Here is a 16,992-nt window from a genome sequence, read left to right as displayed (position 1 = left end):
GAAAATTTTGAAGCTAGTAGAGGTTGGTTCATGTGGTTTACAGAAAGAAGGCATCTCCATAACATTAAAGTGCAAGGTGAAGCAGCAAATGTTGATGCAGAAGCTGCAGCAAGTTATCCAACAGACCTAGATGGATTGGATGCTGCCAGATTCAAACTGATGTTTGCTCAAATAAACTCACAAAATTTTTAATATGCCTCAGTTTGTCTTTAATACAAGTAACTAAGATAACTAAGATAATGAAGGTGGCTACATTAAACAACAGATTTTCAGTGTAGATGAAACAGCTTTGTATTGGAAGAAGATGACATCTAGGACTTTCATAGCTAGAGAAGAGAATTCAATGCCTGGCTTCAAAGGACAGGCCGACTCTCTTGTTAGGGACTAATGCAGCTGGTGATTTTAAGTTGAAGCCAGTGTTCGTTCACCAATCTGAATATCCTAGGGCTCTTAACAATTATGCTAAGTCTGCTCTGTCTTTGCTCTGTAAATGGAAAACCAAAGCCTGGATGACAACACATCTGTTTACAACATAGTTTACTGAATATTTTAAGCCCATTGTAGAGATCTACCTCTCACAATAAAAGATTCCTTCAAAAATACTACCTCTCATTGACAATGCACCTGGTCGCCCAAGAGGTCTGATGGAGAAGTACAAGATTAATGTTGTTTGCATGCCTGCTAACACAGTATCCATTATGCAACCCACAGATCAAGGAGTAATTTCGACTTTCAAGTGTTACTATTTAAGAAATACATTTCATAAGGCTATAGCTGTCAAAAATAGTGATTCTTCTGATAGATCTGGGCAAAGTAAATTGAAACATTCTGGAAAATATTCACCATTCTACATGACATTAAGAACATTTGGGATTCATGGGAGGAGGTCAAAATATTAACAGCAACAGGAGTTTGGAAGAAACTGATTCCAACCTTCATGGTTTGAGGGTTTCAAGACTTCACTGGAGGAGATAACTGCAGACGTGATGAAATTAGCAAGAGAACTAGAATTAGAACCACAGCCTGAAGATGCCACTGAATTGCTGCAATCTCGTGATACAACTTTAACAGGTGAAGAGTTGTTTCTTATGTTTGAGCAAAGAAAGTGGTTTCTTGACATGGAGACTACTCCTGGTGAAGATGCTGTGAAGATTGATGAAATGACAACAAAGGATTTAGAATATTATGTAAACGTAGTTGATAAGCAGTGACAAGGTTTGACAGGATTGATTCCAATTTTGAAAGAAATTCTACTGTGGGTAAAATGCTGTCAAATAGCACCGCAAACTACAGAGAAATCATTTATGAAAGGAAGAGTCAATCAATGAGGCAAACTGCCCTGTTGTCTTATTTTCAGATATTGACACAGTCACTCCACCTTTCACCAACCACTGCCCTGATCAGTTAGCAGCCATCAACATCCAGGCAAGACCTTCCACGAGCAAAAGTATCACAACTCGCTGAAGACTCTGGTGATAGTTAGCATTTTTTAGCAATAAAGCATTTTTTAATTAAGGTATGTACATTGTTTTCTTTAGAGATAATGCTGTTGTGCATTTAATAGACTACAGTATAGTGCAAACATAACTTTTATATATACTGGAACGCCAAAAAATTGGTGTGACTCGCTTTATTGCGATATTTGCTTTATTACAATGGTCTGGAACCAGATCTATGATATCTTCGAGGTATGCCTGTAGATACATATAACATAGATATAAATATATATTTACATATCATATATTTATCTATATAATTTTGCTCTATAAATATCAATATATATAGATATAAAATAGAAAGATGGGTTATATGGATATATCTTATATATCCTTGTTCAAAAATTATTAATTAAACTGATTTGATAGTGAAGCTAGTACATGTAAATTTTCATGGATTATGTGAATTATGTATACTACATTAATTTCATTGCTAGATCATATTGATATTTAGATTCACTGTGAATGTAAAAAGGCAATTATTCCACATCAGCTTGATTACAAATAGTTCAAATAGGCAGAATGAAACTGTCTGATCACAGACAACAAATTGATGCAAGATTTACTTAATTATTTTATCAAACACAAATACAATATACTTTCACTTAGTTAAATATTAATAAATTAAAAGGACTAATTTACTAATGATATAAAATGACGAATGGTATCTGATCTGATTTTAAATGATCAGATGATCTGATTTTATTTATTTATTTAAAGACTTTTAAATTTTTTTCCTTTTTCTCCCCAAAGCCCCCTGGTACATAGTTGTATATTCTTTGTTGTGTGTCCTTCTAGTTGTGGCATGTGGGACGCTGCCTCAGCGTGGTTTGATGAGCAGTGCCATGTCCGCGCCCAGGATTCGAACCAACGAAACACTGGGCCGCCTGCAGTGGAGCACGCGAACTTAACCACTTGGCCATGGGGCCAGCCCCTGATCTGATTTTAAATAAAATAAAATTCTTTCTGCTTTTACTTACTGTCAACATAATGTTTATCTTTTACTGTATTCTGATTGGGGGTGGAATTCAGTATGTTTTATTTTAATATCCTAGATTCTTAAGTTCTGTAGCAGATGAAAGCTTTTCCCTTCTTCCATTCTAGGTTCTTTGGTTGGTCTAATAATTAAATTGGCACAAAACAGATTAACAGGAGAAAAAAATTAATTTTGTATGTATGGGAAGCCCAAAGATATGAGACTTTGAGACAGTCAGGGAATTGAAGCTTATATGCTGTCCTGAGCTAAGAAGAAGTGGGTAGGGGTCCGGGACTTCAAAGGGGAGGAAGACAATTCACAGGAAGATGAGAAGATCAAAAGTTTGGTAAACAAATGTTTGCATGCCATGCAGGTAAGTCTTTCTGGTATAAAAAGCTGTCTCTGGTATTGGCTCTCTTCTTGGTACAGGCCCTCTGTCTAAATTCTTCAGCAGTTAAGGGAGAGGTAAAAAAAAATACACAAGACTCTTCCTGAGTCCTGCTAAGCCTTGTCTTCAGCTCAAAATAACCCACATGTCAAAGTGGTATATTTTGGGGGTCACATATTCTGCTTTCCCTCAGTTCTTAATTAAGATGCAAGTTTCTCACCAGAGGATTATAAATGTATAGGATTCTAAGCACAGATTATAAAGAATGTACACAGAGGCATGTAACCAGGTGATGTCTTGTGTGATGTTGGCACAATGCTTTCTGTTGGCTCACAGAGGATTTTACTCCACTGATTTGAAGGCAAGTTGGTCTAGGTCGCATTTTAACAAGTCTCATTTCTGCTAACAGACATGTTATCATTCTCTAGAGCTTTCTTCTCTGCACAACATTTTCCAAAGGATGTGTGTGTGTGAGTATAAAATGCTATTCTTACAGTGTGGAGTATTCAATAAGCAAGGTCACTTTTAAAAGCAGTCTCTTTAGTATTGATAGAGATGAATCTACTGGCTTGTTCCTCTCAAAATATTGGCTAATGGATGTCTACATGTGATTTTTTAAATAACAACATCAGTCAGGAATTAGAGCATTATAGCCTCCCTTACTGTGTGAGAAGATGCCAGTCAGATGTGTGACGAATGGTTGGGTATAACGTTAGAAGCCTCTGTCTCTCTTTATATGCAATGTCTTTGGCCACATAGGAAGTAAAATCAATATATGAGGTAATATGGTGTGTAATATAGGTCTATTAGAATGACTTGTTGACCCAATAGTTTAAACGGTCTCTGTGTAACAAATGCCACAAAGCAGTACTAATAGTGCAATTTTCTATCTTCAGAATGGCAGTTAAGTGGCTGGTAAAACTGTGTGGTTTGAGGTTGGAGAGAGAAGATAGCTTAGCTAGTTCACTCTTCAGAGGAGCCGTTCAGGAAGATTTCCTCTTAATAGGGTGTTATTGGTTGAATTGTGCCCCCACAAAAGTATATATTAAAGTCCTAACCCCCAGTACTTCAGAATGTGACCTTATTTGGGAATAAGTTCATTTCAGATATAATTAGTAAAGTTAAGATGACTAGAGTAGGATGGCACCCAGTCCAATATGATTGATGTCCTTATGAGAGAAGAGAGTGCCATGTGAAGACACAGACACACACAGGAGGAAAATGATGTAAAGAGACGTGAGGGGAAGACCATGTGAAGAAGAAGGCAGAGATGGGAGTGATACATTTCCATGTCGAGGAACGCGAAGGATTGGCAGCCGTTACCAGAAGCTAAGAGAGAGTCATGGAACAAAGTCTCCCTCAGAACCTTCAGAAAGAACCAACCCTGCTGACACCTTGATTTCTCACTTCATGAGAATCGTGAGACAATAATTTTAAGCCAACCAGTTTGTGGTACTTTGTTACGGCAGCTCTAGGAAATTAATACATGGGGATTCTGAAATGGTTATTATGGAAAGGAGAAATGAGGTGTGTAATTTATTAAAACAATCTTTAATCAAGTTATGACTTCAGTGTAATCTTTTTGTGTGGATGAGAAGAGAGAGTCGTATGGAGACATTTTCTTTCGAAGAGCTCACAGCATGATCTGGATTAAAACACAAAAATATTGACTATTTTTCACTTCTACTTACGTATGTCTGCATAACATTTGCGTATAAAAAATGTGATGCAAATAAGCTGTGGAGAACCTTGTTATCTGCCAGGTTATTAGGTGATGAACTATTTAGTCTCTCTAGTTTGAAAAGAGAAATAAGTGCTGAGAAAAATAGCAAAAATTAGCTTTGAATGGATGATCACTAGGCCTTTTATGACGTGAACCAGAATCAAAGTGCGACACTTGTGATCCTTTATTCAAAAGTGATAGATAATGAGAAATGTATGTATTTTTCCAGGAATGGGTAATTTCACATAAGCATTCGCCATAAGGTCATCAGCCAGCACTGTGGCTGGGGTGGGGAGAGCCCTTTCTAGCAGAGCTTTTGCCTTCATCCACTTAACTGGCCATTTTCGGACTGATGCGTGCATGAGAGGGCTCTCTTTGAGGGAATGGGGAAGAGAGGGACCACATCCAGAAATCAGAAGTCTTCTTCTACTGGAAAATATCTGAGAAGTTGCAACGGTAGAACACTGCTGTGAACTGAGGAGAATCTTTGATTTTGTCATTAGCGTGGTAGTTGACTTACAGAAGTTGTTCAAATGAAAAGTAAATTAGTTCTTTGACTTGATCAATCTTTCTTTTTATTAAGACTTTTTTTTTTTTTACTGTTTGTGATTTAATTTTCCTAACGTTCTGAAAGGGTGGTATTTATTGTGAATAATTATTTAAATTACCATTGCTTCTCTCTATTCTCTAAATCAGAGATGGCTTTTCATTTAATTTTATTTCCAGTATGTTGATAAAGAAAATCTCATAGTCCCCTGGGAATATGGTATCAAGACTTTTTTTCAATACAGTGTAGATTTTACGGAAAATATGAACCTTCCATTTTTAAAGATCTCACTTTCTAAACATTGGAAAATATGCTGGAATAAAACTTTCAACTATAGATGGATAAACACTTCGGAGATCATCCAATCCATTCTCTTCGCATTCCAGATATGTGAACAGACTGGGGCTGAGAGAGGAATGCGTGCAAACTGTTTATTGATTATCCACCACGTGGCAGGCTGCCTGTCGTCCAGGAAATTTACTCATATGATTCCAAGTGATCCTTAATACAAATTTAATGATCTGCAGTTTATAAATGTGTGAACTGAAATTCAGAGAAGTTAAGTGACATAACAAGGGTGTGCAGAAAGTAGTGGCAAATTAAACCCGGAGTTTCCTGTTTCTCCATGCTATGATCATTAAACTTAAAGAAAAACACTGAAAAGTAAAATTATCAGTGTCCAACAAAGCAACTCTTTTTATTGCTTTTCTTCCATCTAGATGCCCTCCTATTGATATTTAAATAGTTGTAAGCATTGCAATTCTTTTTTAGTTTTTATTGTCTGCATTTCCTTTTTATCAATATAGTATCATTTCTCTGCCTATACTCCTAAAATGAGATATTCAATCATTTGAGATGTTTTTTTATTTAAATAGGTATTTCATATATATACTAGTTGTTTCTTTATAATATTTCTTTATGATTCAGATTATAATATCAAAAATATGAACATATTTCTGGTTCATATTATTTCCAAAATGATATCACCAATACCAGTGAATTACAAAACTGTGAGTTCTAAACTCATTTTGCTAAATATTAAAGAACCTTTGGTATTTAGAGTTTGTATATATATATATATATTCTAAGAACAAATTATATTTCTTTTTTTTTTTTTTGAGGAAGATTAGCCCTGAGCTAACTACTGCCAGTCCTCCTCTTTCTTGCTGAGGAAGCCTGGCCCTGAGCTAACATCTGTGCCCTTCTTCCTCTACTTTATATTTGAGATGCCCACCACAGCATGGTGTGCCAAGCGGTACCATGTCTGCAGCTGGGATCCGAACCAGTGAACCCCGGGCCGCTGAGAAGCGGAACATGCGAACTTAACCACTGCGGGACCAGGCCGGCCCCATATTTCTTAATCTTATTCTTCATTATCTATATAATTCTTTATAACTTGCATTTCCTTAGTTAATTTTTTCCATGTATTTTGTTTTTTTATCCATTGGGCACTTAAAGTTTTCCTAACAACATAATGTGTGCCAATTGTGTTATAATTATTGTATTATCTATTACGTTAATGTAATTCTTAAAATTACCTTATGGAATAGACATTATTTTTCTGTATATTTGTATCTCAAATTGAAATATGATATCACAGCCTGTGTGTAAGTGCAACTCTCCATGTTATCAAATCTTGCTGTATTCTCTACTCTAAAAAGCCTCCTTTATTTATCTATGTAAATCAAATATCTAGGGTGGCCTTGAGGGCCCCAGAGATCCCTGAGAAGTTTATACATGCAGTTATTGAGGGCTATCAATAAATCTTCTAGGGTCTCTGGAAGGTAAACTTCAATAGCAATTTGGGATTATAATTTTATGGTAATACTAATCCTATTTTGTTTCACTAGGAGAAATTTTCGAAGTTAAGTCATTGTCTGAGGGGAAAAAATGCACTGTGCTCCTGACATATGAACTAGCAGCAGTGTATGCACCACATATTTGTAACTGACAGTGTCTATGGCTCCATTTAGGTCGGATTCATCAGTCATGTCATCTTCTGAAAGTACTAGAAATAGCAGCAAAACTGGAGTGCCTTTTGAGATGTCCTTTCACACTTCCATGAGGTTATTGTACATCCATTAATACAGATGACAAAGAAAATGTCATCTGAGTTGAGTGAATGGATGCCAAGATGCCACTAAAAGCCCTATTGTCTCAGGTGAAAGGGCAAATGTGCAGCCCTGGGAGATGGAAATTTCTGATTCTCTATCTTATGTAGTCACACATGATGCACATTGCCCTTACAGATTTGTGGCAAAGAGGATCATCAACCACCAAGAAACATGACATATATATCCAGACCTTGAAGTTAACCCACATTAGTCTTCATCTGTTTCCCACTGATGGTCTCTGTCTTATAATAAATGTTAGTCACCTAGGAGTATGAAGTCACAATGTGCTCCCTGGGCCAATATAGGCCCCAAACAAGGGCATGCTTAGAAGAACATAGGAAAGATGTCAGAATTCTGTATGTGATCCCACAGCAGAGTTGGCAAAATGAAAATGGTGTGCTGGTTAGGAGACGTATTTGAGTCAAACCAACTCTGATCAAACAAGAATAAAAATGAAATTGAGAAAATGTAGGATATTTCATGTCAAACAACCTAATAAACAATCTCTAAAGTAGTTATAAATAAGAATACATGAAATAAATAGAGGTGATAAGGGAGAAATACACTGAATATTTGTAGTCTCTATTTCTTGGGTAAACTGAACAAAAAGTCCTGAGCTAAGGGAAGACTTTGGAAACCTAAAGGCCTATATTATCTAAACCAGTTTTTCTCTAAGATAGTTCATGGCTCACCTTTGGAGCTAGCTAAAAATTCAGAATTCAAAGCCTCCATCAGCTCAAATTATTAAGGAGGAAGTACGGGAATCTTGATTTGAAGCAAGCTCATAGCTGATTCTTACTGAGATCCATTAAGATAGACCAATCACTGTGTGCCTTATCTCAAGCTCTCCTTGCCTCAGTTCTTCCCTCCTGCCCCCATCTGCTTTCACCCTCTCCACCATTCCATAGTGCTCACAAAAGGAGAAATCAGTGAATTCTTCTCTAGGTCTACAGTTAAATAAGAGAAGTTCCAGAGATTTGCTAACAAAGTTAAATCATCTGATGAAAAATGTACATAACTATAAAGCAGCCAATTTGTCATAAAAGAGAAGAGAGTGTCTTTATAGAAGATGGATGTGGCTTATATAGTCACAGCACGGTCATTCAAAACATTGAAGATCAGGGGTTAGGTTATTGGCAAGCAGCTTTAGCAGACAATGAGTTAAATGCAATCTGAGTAAAACAGAAGTAAATTTTCCCTCTAGTTAAGTCTTTAGTCAAAAAGGTTTATAGATAGGAGGGAAAATGGATGAAGTCTAAGAAGTTTGAATTTCATTAAATTGGGATCTAGAAACAAGATTTGCAAGTAATTTGTAAACAAAAGTCTCTTCTTGATGAATAAGGTTCTAGTTAAATCCTTTGAATAAAATCTAACAATATGCAGTGGTATCAAAAAGTTCTGTCAGTGTTGCTTTTCTAAAACCTCCAATTTCATTTTTCAAACTAGCTTTAAGGAAGAATTTCATAGTCAGTTTCCATTCTTATACTGAGAATAAAATGTAAAATAATATTTTGTACAAATATAGAATATCGTTTTTAGTTTCAATTTAGACTCGGTAACCAGGCCTTAGTTTTGAGTGATCTTTTTGCTAACAGACAAACTGGAAAACAACAAAACAACAATTAAAATTCAAAAGTCAATATGTATGGATTATTTATATGAATTTTAAAACTGATAGGCAACATCAATCAATCATATGTTAATAATAACAACAAACATTTCGTTTCAGTCACCATTGTAAGCAATTAACTCATTTAATTTAAGGTAATAAAACATACAGTAAGATTTCTGTTAATCATTCGACCAGTCCATCTTTCATATCGCTTATTTGTGCTATCATTGGTTTCTAAAACAATCTGGCAAATATGCAAAGCCACAATAGATAGTGACTGTAGTAAGGGGTTTAACTGTTAGCAAGGAAGAGTTGTGCTTATTGTGACTATGGATTTGATGTGTCCTTCCTCTTGTGGGGTTGCTAGATGTGAAGGAGGCACTAGCAAGTTAGCGACCTAGACAGCTTTCAGAACTGAAAGGGAAGCAACGCGGCCATCTACTCCAAATCCTGCATGTATCCTTGCATTTATAGCAAGTGATTACCCGGTGTTTCTTTTGATCATCTTCGATAATGGGGAACTTTTCTTAAATATTCATAATTAAAATCCTTGATACAACTAGATAAGGGCAATGTGTCATCACCTCCCCAAGGGATCACATGGAAGCCCAAAATGTCATTCCTCCTCTCTCACCTTCCATTGGATTGGAAGGCAAACAGAAGGCAGGAGAACTGGATCAAACTAGAGAGTAGTTAAAAATTCAGCCTCTGGAACAAGCTGCCGGGTTTTGAATCTTGGCTTTGCCATTTAATAGCTGCTGACTTTGTGAAAATCACTTAATCTCTCTCTGTTTTCTCATTTATGACATGAGGAGGAGATGGAAAATTTTATGTGTCAACTTGGCTGGGCTATGCTGTTTGGCTGTTTGGTCAAACACTAGTCTAGATGTTCCTGTGAAGGTATTGTTTTTTAGATGTGATTAACATTTAAATCAGTAAACTCTGAAGAAAGCAGAACATCCTCCATAACGTAGGTAAGCTTCATCCAATCAGGTGAAGACCTTAAATGCAAAGAGGTTTCTTAGAAAAGTAGCAATTCTGCTTGAAGACTGCAACACAGAAGCCCAGCTTAAGTTTCCAGATGGAGATTTCGGACTCAAGACTGCAGCAGCAACTTTTCTTTACATTTTCAGCTTGTTTATCTGCTCTACAGATTTTTACAGATTCTTATAGAATTATGCCAGCCTCCACAATTGTGTAAGCCAATTCTTTCGTTTCTCTGTGTGTCAGCCTCTCTCTCTTTCTCTCTCTCTCTCTATTCTCTGTATTAGTCAAGGTTCTCCAAAAAGAAATAGAACTATGTATACAGTTTATATATAACTATATAATATAGGATTATAATATAGGATTATATATATATATATACACACTGATATATATAGGTATATTTGCATGTTTGTTATATATATATAAAATTCTGACTAATAGAGGGAATAATAATAGGGGATAATAATTATATATAACTCATAGGGTTGGTTCTAAGAATTAAATTATTAATAAAAGTAAAATGCTTAGAGTGGTGCCTAGCACAAAAGTAATAATATATCTACTAGCTAATATTATATATCTATCTCTAGCACTAATCACTGTGCGAGGCACAATATTTGCTCAATAAATAAAATATGACTTGGACTAAATCTTTGTCTGTGAACCTCCCTTGGCCTAAACAATTTTGAGATTATCTGTAAAATTTCACAACTAATAATTACAAATCTATTCCTCATGATCATTTGCTACCATTTAAAAATATTACATGATGACAAAGTCTAAATATTTATATGCTTTCACTATCTTTATTTATGCTATAGTAGGAAAAAAATAACCAGGGGCTTTGAAATTATATAGATATGGGATGAAATCTTAGTCACTCACATAAAGTAGGGTGAGTTTGGGGAAATCACATTTCAAAGCCTCTGTTTTCTCACCTCTAAAATGGTTATCATGATATGTACCCCGTGGTGGTGCCATTGTGAGGTGATTGGTCCATATCAAAATTGATAGTATTATGTTAATTTTTATTTATGAATTCCTAGATTATTCTAAATTGGCTTGCACCAACACAGGGAAATTAAACTGATTGTACAGTTTTTTTACATTCAGAATCTCTTGTTTGTACTAGCTCCAAACAGATAAGTAAATTTTCCAAGGAGCACTAAGTGATATGTATATATTCCAGATAGTTTCTATTAATAGTATTGGGTCATTTGGGAATTAGAAATAGCAGCTTTACGTTATAGAAACAAAGCATTATTTAAAAAAATATATATGTGGTCTTGGGCTCAAATGACCCACTCAATAATTTACCAGTTACTCACAAGGTATGCATTTTTAAATAGAATTCTGCTACAAAGGTCTCTCAAACATGCTAGCTTTACATAGAAGTCCTTCACCCTTTCATTCAAAAATCAATGCAGTGTACCATGGTTTCATTAATAGAACATCCTTTTCAATCTTTCTTGACTGCATACTCTGTCCTTTTGAAAGCACCCTGTTCATTCCTCTCCCTACACTTCCCTGGCCATCTTTGTTTTAGAAGTATCATTCGCAGAATCGACTACTGCTGACTGATTCCTTAGTAATGTGAACTGATTTTTTACAGAGATGTAACATCCAAGCATGCTAACAGAGCAGAAAAATATTCCATAAGACTTATGGCCTCATTTAACATTTATATTTGCATAGCACTTTGCATCTATTAAGAGCATGGCAATCATTTTTATTAGTTAACTGTAAGGTCAATATTATTTCTCCCATTTTCCAGAGAAAATATTCAAGTGCAGAGAAATGAAGTGATTTCAACCATGCAAGGAAGAAAGTGGTGGTTTATGAGTTCCATTGTCAGCTTTAAAGATATCATCAGATTATTGCACTCACTTAAATTGTCAATCAACTATTTGTCTCATTCTCAAGAAAAACAGGGAAAAATGCCCAAAGATCACACTTACAGTCCCTCCTTTTATAGATCAATACCTATTTAGACAGAAACAAAATAAAAGAAACTTAAACCAGAACTATTGAATATACTGTAGTCATATCTTCTTTAGATTCATTCCCTCTTACCATACCATCTTGCCTAAGATGTTCTAGATTCTGTAGAAAATTAAGAAGTAAGAAGAGAGGGCTAGCACTGATGGCATAGTGGTGAAGGTTCAGCATTTTCACTGCTTCAGTGACCCAGGTTCACGTCCTGGTCGCGGAACCACACCACCTGTCTGTCAGTTGCCATGCTGTGGCAGTGGCTCACATAGAAGAACTAGAAAGACTTACAACCAGGATATACAACCATGCACTGGGGCTTTGGGGAGGAAAAACAACAAAAAAGAAAAAAAGAGGAAGATTGGCAACAGATGCTGGCTCAGGGTAACTCTTTCCCTGACAAAACAAAAAATAAATAAGTAAATAAATAGGACAAATAAAAGAAGTAAGAAGAAAAATATGAAAAGATGATGGTTAACTGAACTGTAGATTACAATGTGCACATTGTTAGATGTACATTCTAAGCTTTTAAAAAAATTTAATTACTTTACTTCACTCTAAATTAGGCAAAAACTACTTTCTAAATGAAATATCCAAAGTTTGCCTTTGATAAGTAGTGGGAAAGTGATTAGCCCAGGATTGGTTTTGGCAGAGGACCATAATCAAGTACAGAATCTCAAGCAAAAACATGAATCCCAAAGAGTATTTCCTGGTTAGAAAAATTAATTAATTAATTCAACATAATGGAAGATAGCTATAGATCTTAGAAGTAACAGGTATCATAAATATTTTCAAAACTCAGAGACAGAATTTCTGGAACAACTTATTGTGCCAGCATTGTAGTCTTCTCTTACTTATCCAAAACTAGTTAAAGTAATTCATATACCTTGAACACTTACCGTGCTGTCAGAAAAAGAAATAGGTAACAGGTAAGTAAAATTATGGTTGAAATAAATTAAGTGAGTTAATGTATGTAAAATCATGTCAGAAACAGTATAATTATAATCATGTTTATTTTTTCTCACAATCCTATTTATTTTACACTATTTGTCTTGCAACTGTTTGGTAGCACTTTGGGGCACTAGGAATACTGAAGTGAAAATCTATTTGTAGGAACGGTGTGGTGCAGAAAAAGGAAGAAATCTTTTAAAGTCAAATTATCACCAGAATTTTCATTTTAGTCTACGTGATTCCCCTTTTCCTGTATATCTCTATTTGATCTTCCAAGAAGTACAGACTGGTAGCTGCTCTTACCCTTTTCATATCTCCCAAAAAATCTCTGAATAAAGTACAAAAAAAAGGTGAGAAAACTGGATGCTCCTCTGTGTTCTCACAGAATAACCAACTGATCTTCAGCAAATCAATTAATGCCCTGGAATTTCTATGTCCCCATCTGTAAAACAGAAAAAATTTCATCTGTTATAGTGTCTCAAAGAGGGTTATTATAAAATTAATAGAAATTTAGAAATGAACTAATATTCAAGTTCCATAGCTAACATCCAAAAAAATAAATGGCAGACTCAGCTAGATGATATGGAATCCAGTGGGCTTGGCCTGTGAATTTTAAGACACCTACCTTTCCCAGTATTCTGTTTTTCCTTCAGGAAGAGGTAGAAAACTTTTAAAAAGAAAAATATATATATATACAGTCCCACTAAAATTTATTTAATATCAATAAAGCCATCAAAGATTTATATAATCTCCATCATTAAAGGCCAATCTGTTGAATTGGTGTCAAATCTGCTGATATTTAAAAAGAAGGCTGCAAAGGAAAACAGGAGCAAATACATAAAAATTTAAAAAATGTATATTTTATGCTAAATGTTTTTTACTAGAGACAAAAACAAGCTACTGACTGGTTTTAAGCAGGGAAATGGTATAATCAGATTTTTATGTATCACTTGGAAAGAAAATTGCAAAGAAGCAAGGGTAGAGTCAGGAGAAGGTTGCACAGATCATCCGAGAGATAAAGATGGCTTCATCTAGGCCATTAGCAAGGAACTCAGAGAGAAGGAAGCAATAATTTCAAGATAGAGAAGAGGAGACTGGACAGTACTTACTGATTAGTTGGCTGTGGGAAGTAGGGGTGAGGAAAGAGGCAAGAACAATGTGCAAATTTCTGGTGTGGGTCACTTGTAGTGCTTTTCATACAGTGGGGGGTCAGGGGAAGACCAGATTTGAAAGGAGATATGGTTAATGTATCAATTTTGGACTTGTATACGTTGAGGTACCCATAGACTACCAATTGGAGCTGTCTAGTATAAGCATCTCTATCTGAATATATATGTTTGAATGCATACATATATACACACATATGTAAGAAATATATATAAGTGTATACATTTGAAGATTATGAGAGAGATGTAGACTAGATCTGTAGAATTGGGAAGCATAATTATACGGAGAATATCTTCAGCCTCAATGGTGAAGGAAATTCATTCTACAAATTTTCATCGGCTGCCTATTATGGATGAACCTTGATAAAAGTTTCAGCTACACGATAGTAGAAAAACAAAATATGAATATGTCTTTTGCTCCCATGATTGCACCATATCACCTAGGATAAGAATGCATAACAGGAGAACATGACTGAGAGCGGTATTACGGGAAGACTGAAATTTTGATATTGTTAGGAAAACAACAGAAAGTTGTCTGGCATATAATCTTTTTACTTTGTATATTTTTCACTTTCTGTCTGAATTTAAAGTAATCATCTTATCACTCTCTTAGACTGGCAGTTGAGAATTCCTGTTAACTTACTACTTTTTTAATTACTCATTCATTCATTCATTCGTTCTTTTTTTCTCCCAACAAGCATTATTGAGTGCCTCTAAGTTTCTTTTCAGGTATTGTTCTAGGTGCTAAGGATACAAAGGTGACTAAAACACAGCCTCTGAAGTCAAAACATACATAGTTTTTCCTCCGTTGAAATTTTATAATCTGTTGAAGTTTTTTCTATCATCATAGGGATTTTGATAGCTCCAAAAAAAGAAAAGGAAAAAAAAAAGGGCTGACCCCATGGCTGAGTGGTTAGAGTTCTGTGCATTCCACTTTGGCAGCTGGGGTTCCCAGGTTTGGACCCTGTGTGCGGATCTGCTCCACTCATCAGCCACGCTATGGAGGCATCTCACATACAAAGTAGAGTAAGATTGGCACAGATGTTAGCTCAGGGCTAATTTTCCTCAAGAAAAAAAAATCACATACAAGCGAGGATTAAATAATGAGAATAATGAAAATGGAGCAAAACATTTCTGAAGGAGAAGGAGAGACCTGAGATGGTTGTTATTGCTATCCAACCGTATTTCTGATTCTCCTCCTACTGGGCAGACTCATGGCAGTATTGCTCTCCCTCACTTCCCTTGAAGTGAGGCACTGCCATGTGATTCGATTTGGCCAATCAAATGCGGCCTTTAAGAGTCAGCCCACAGTTTGACATGTTCTCTGCCTCTGTTAGCAGTGCTGCATATGGTAGAGACTCCATCATCTTGGTATGTAGAATGAAAGAAATAAGCCTTTGTGACTCTAAGCTTCTAAGGTTGTGGAGGTTGTCTGCTGTAGTAGCCTATGTAGTCTATCCTGATGAATACAGGAACCAAAGTACAAATTAAAACAACAAAGGTCAACTCTCAAACTGACTTTTTCTTTGTTACAGTAAGCTACAGGTTTATTAATATAATATATTCTAACATATATCAAAGTTTCAAGCAGGTCGTTTTGAATCTCAAATAAGAAATCACAATATTCAGTTTTAATTAAAAACATACAAAGGGTAGTGGGTGCCACTCATGGGTCTTAGTCCAAAATGCAAATGCAGAAAACTTTTACTTTGGTGGATCTGTGTTGATGCCATATTTCTCTTCGAGAAGCTTCAACTGTTCTTCCTTCTCCTTTGTGCCCATCTTCTGAAATGCCCTGTTAGCACTATAGTACAAAACCGCAAGGTATCTGTTACACACATTGAATCCTGACAGGTGATCACACGTGTTCTTGGCATCAAAGACGTCTTCATAGACCACATAAACTGTTCCCCTAGTTTCAGGTGTGTTCCCCACTCTGATTTGACGAGTAGGTCTATATTTTCCAAATATATCATACATTTCTTCAGCTGTGATTTTGCACGGCAAATTTCTTATATACAAAACCCGGTTTACTTCAAGTGGAAGTCGAATGTTCGCCCTCTTGGCAGCTTGCATTGCCATCTGCGCGGGCTGATGAGGTTACCGCAGCAAACATTGGAATTCCTCCTAACACCTCTGGACTGCGCTTAGCTTCAAGTGAAACAAGGTGTCAGATGTGGGACACCAACATCCAGGCTCCTATGGAAGCTTTCTAACGCTCCGGAATGTCGCTGTCTCACGCCGAGACGTGCTGACGTATACTCTCTTTCGGAAAGACGCTGGGCCTAACGAGCCTGAGGTAAAATGCAGACTGGAAGGTAGAATGTCAAGGGTTCCACAAACTGACTTTTATTTTACAGTTTTGACCGTGATTGCTCTGCTTATGATATGGGTGATGAGGAGGCGGAAATAAGGTAAAGAGGGACATGAGGGTGGAAATCTTTCTGCTTTTTATATCATATCACTTTGGTGATTGACTTTAGAGATGTGCTATGTCCGCCATAGCCAGCATCTTTGACTTAGCAACATTCCGATTTGCCTGTGACATGATGGAGACTTGAGGAGCACCAAATCAAAATGCTTGTGGAGACATTTGATTGGTGCTCTCCAGAGACTGAAATTCACTGAATAACTAGTTTCAGGTTTTTGCTGATAAATTATTTGAAGCATTGTAAAAGAAAAAGCTAACAGTTGACGGAAAGAGTTTTTTTCTGTATGCACTATTTCATTCAATGGATGCAACATGCTCATTTCTATTTCACAAACTTGAAGGTCTGAATACCAAAAGTTGGATACTCCTGCTGTGATATCTTGAGAATCGCATGTTTGTTTGACTCTGGGGTAAGCTATCACTTAAGAGTCTCTTGGGAACTAGACAATATCAGAGAAAGCTAGGTGTTTATTTCATCAGCTTTTTGGCGCAGAAAGCAGTTCCCTGTTTCAAGCTTCAGGCCATTTCACCTCAGTGTGCTGGACAGTTTAAATATCACCTTTCCGCATATAATAAGAAAACAACATCCTTAACCGGGAGTGATGGTAGAGA

At 36.1% G+C, this 16,992-nt stretch overlaps 1 pseudogene; it reads right to left on the bottom strand.

Annotated features, from left to right (window-relative positions):
- Positions 1-15,530: 15,530 nt before the first annotated feature.
- LOC100055421 (splicing factor 3B subunit 6 pseudogene) lies at positions 15,531-16,031 on the bottom strand (annotated as a pseudogene).
- Between the last annotated feature and the right edge of the window lie 961 nt (positions 16,032-16,992).

Source organism: Equus caballus, chromosome 3 (genome assembly GCF_041296265.1).
Source record: "Equus caballus isolate H_3958 breed thoroughbred chromosome 3, TB-T2T, whole genome shotgun sequence".
NCBI classification, from domain to species: Eukaryota; Metazoa; Chordata; class Mammalia; order Perissodactyla; family Equidae; genus Equus; species Equus caballus.
Note: the sequence above shows the minus strand (reverse complement) of the source record. Positions and strands in the feature narration are given on the sequence as shown.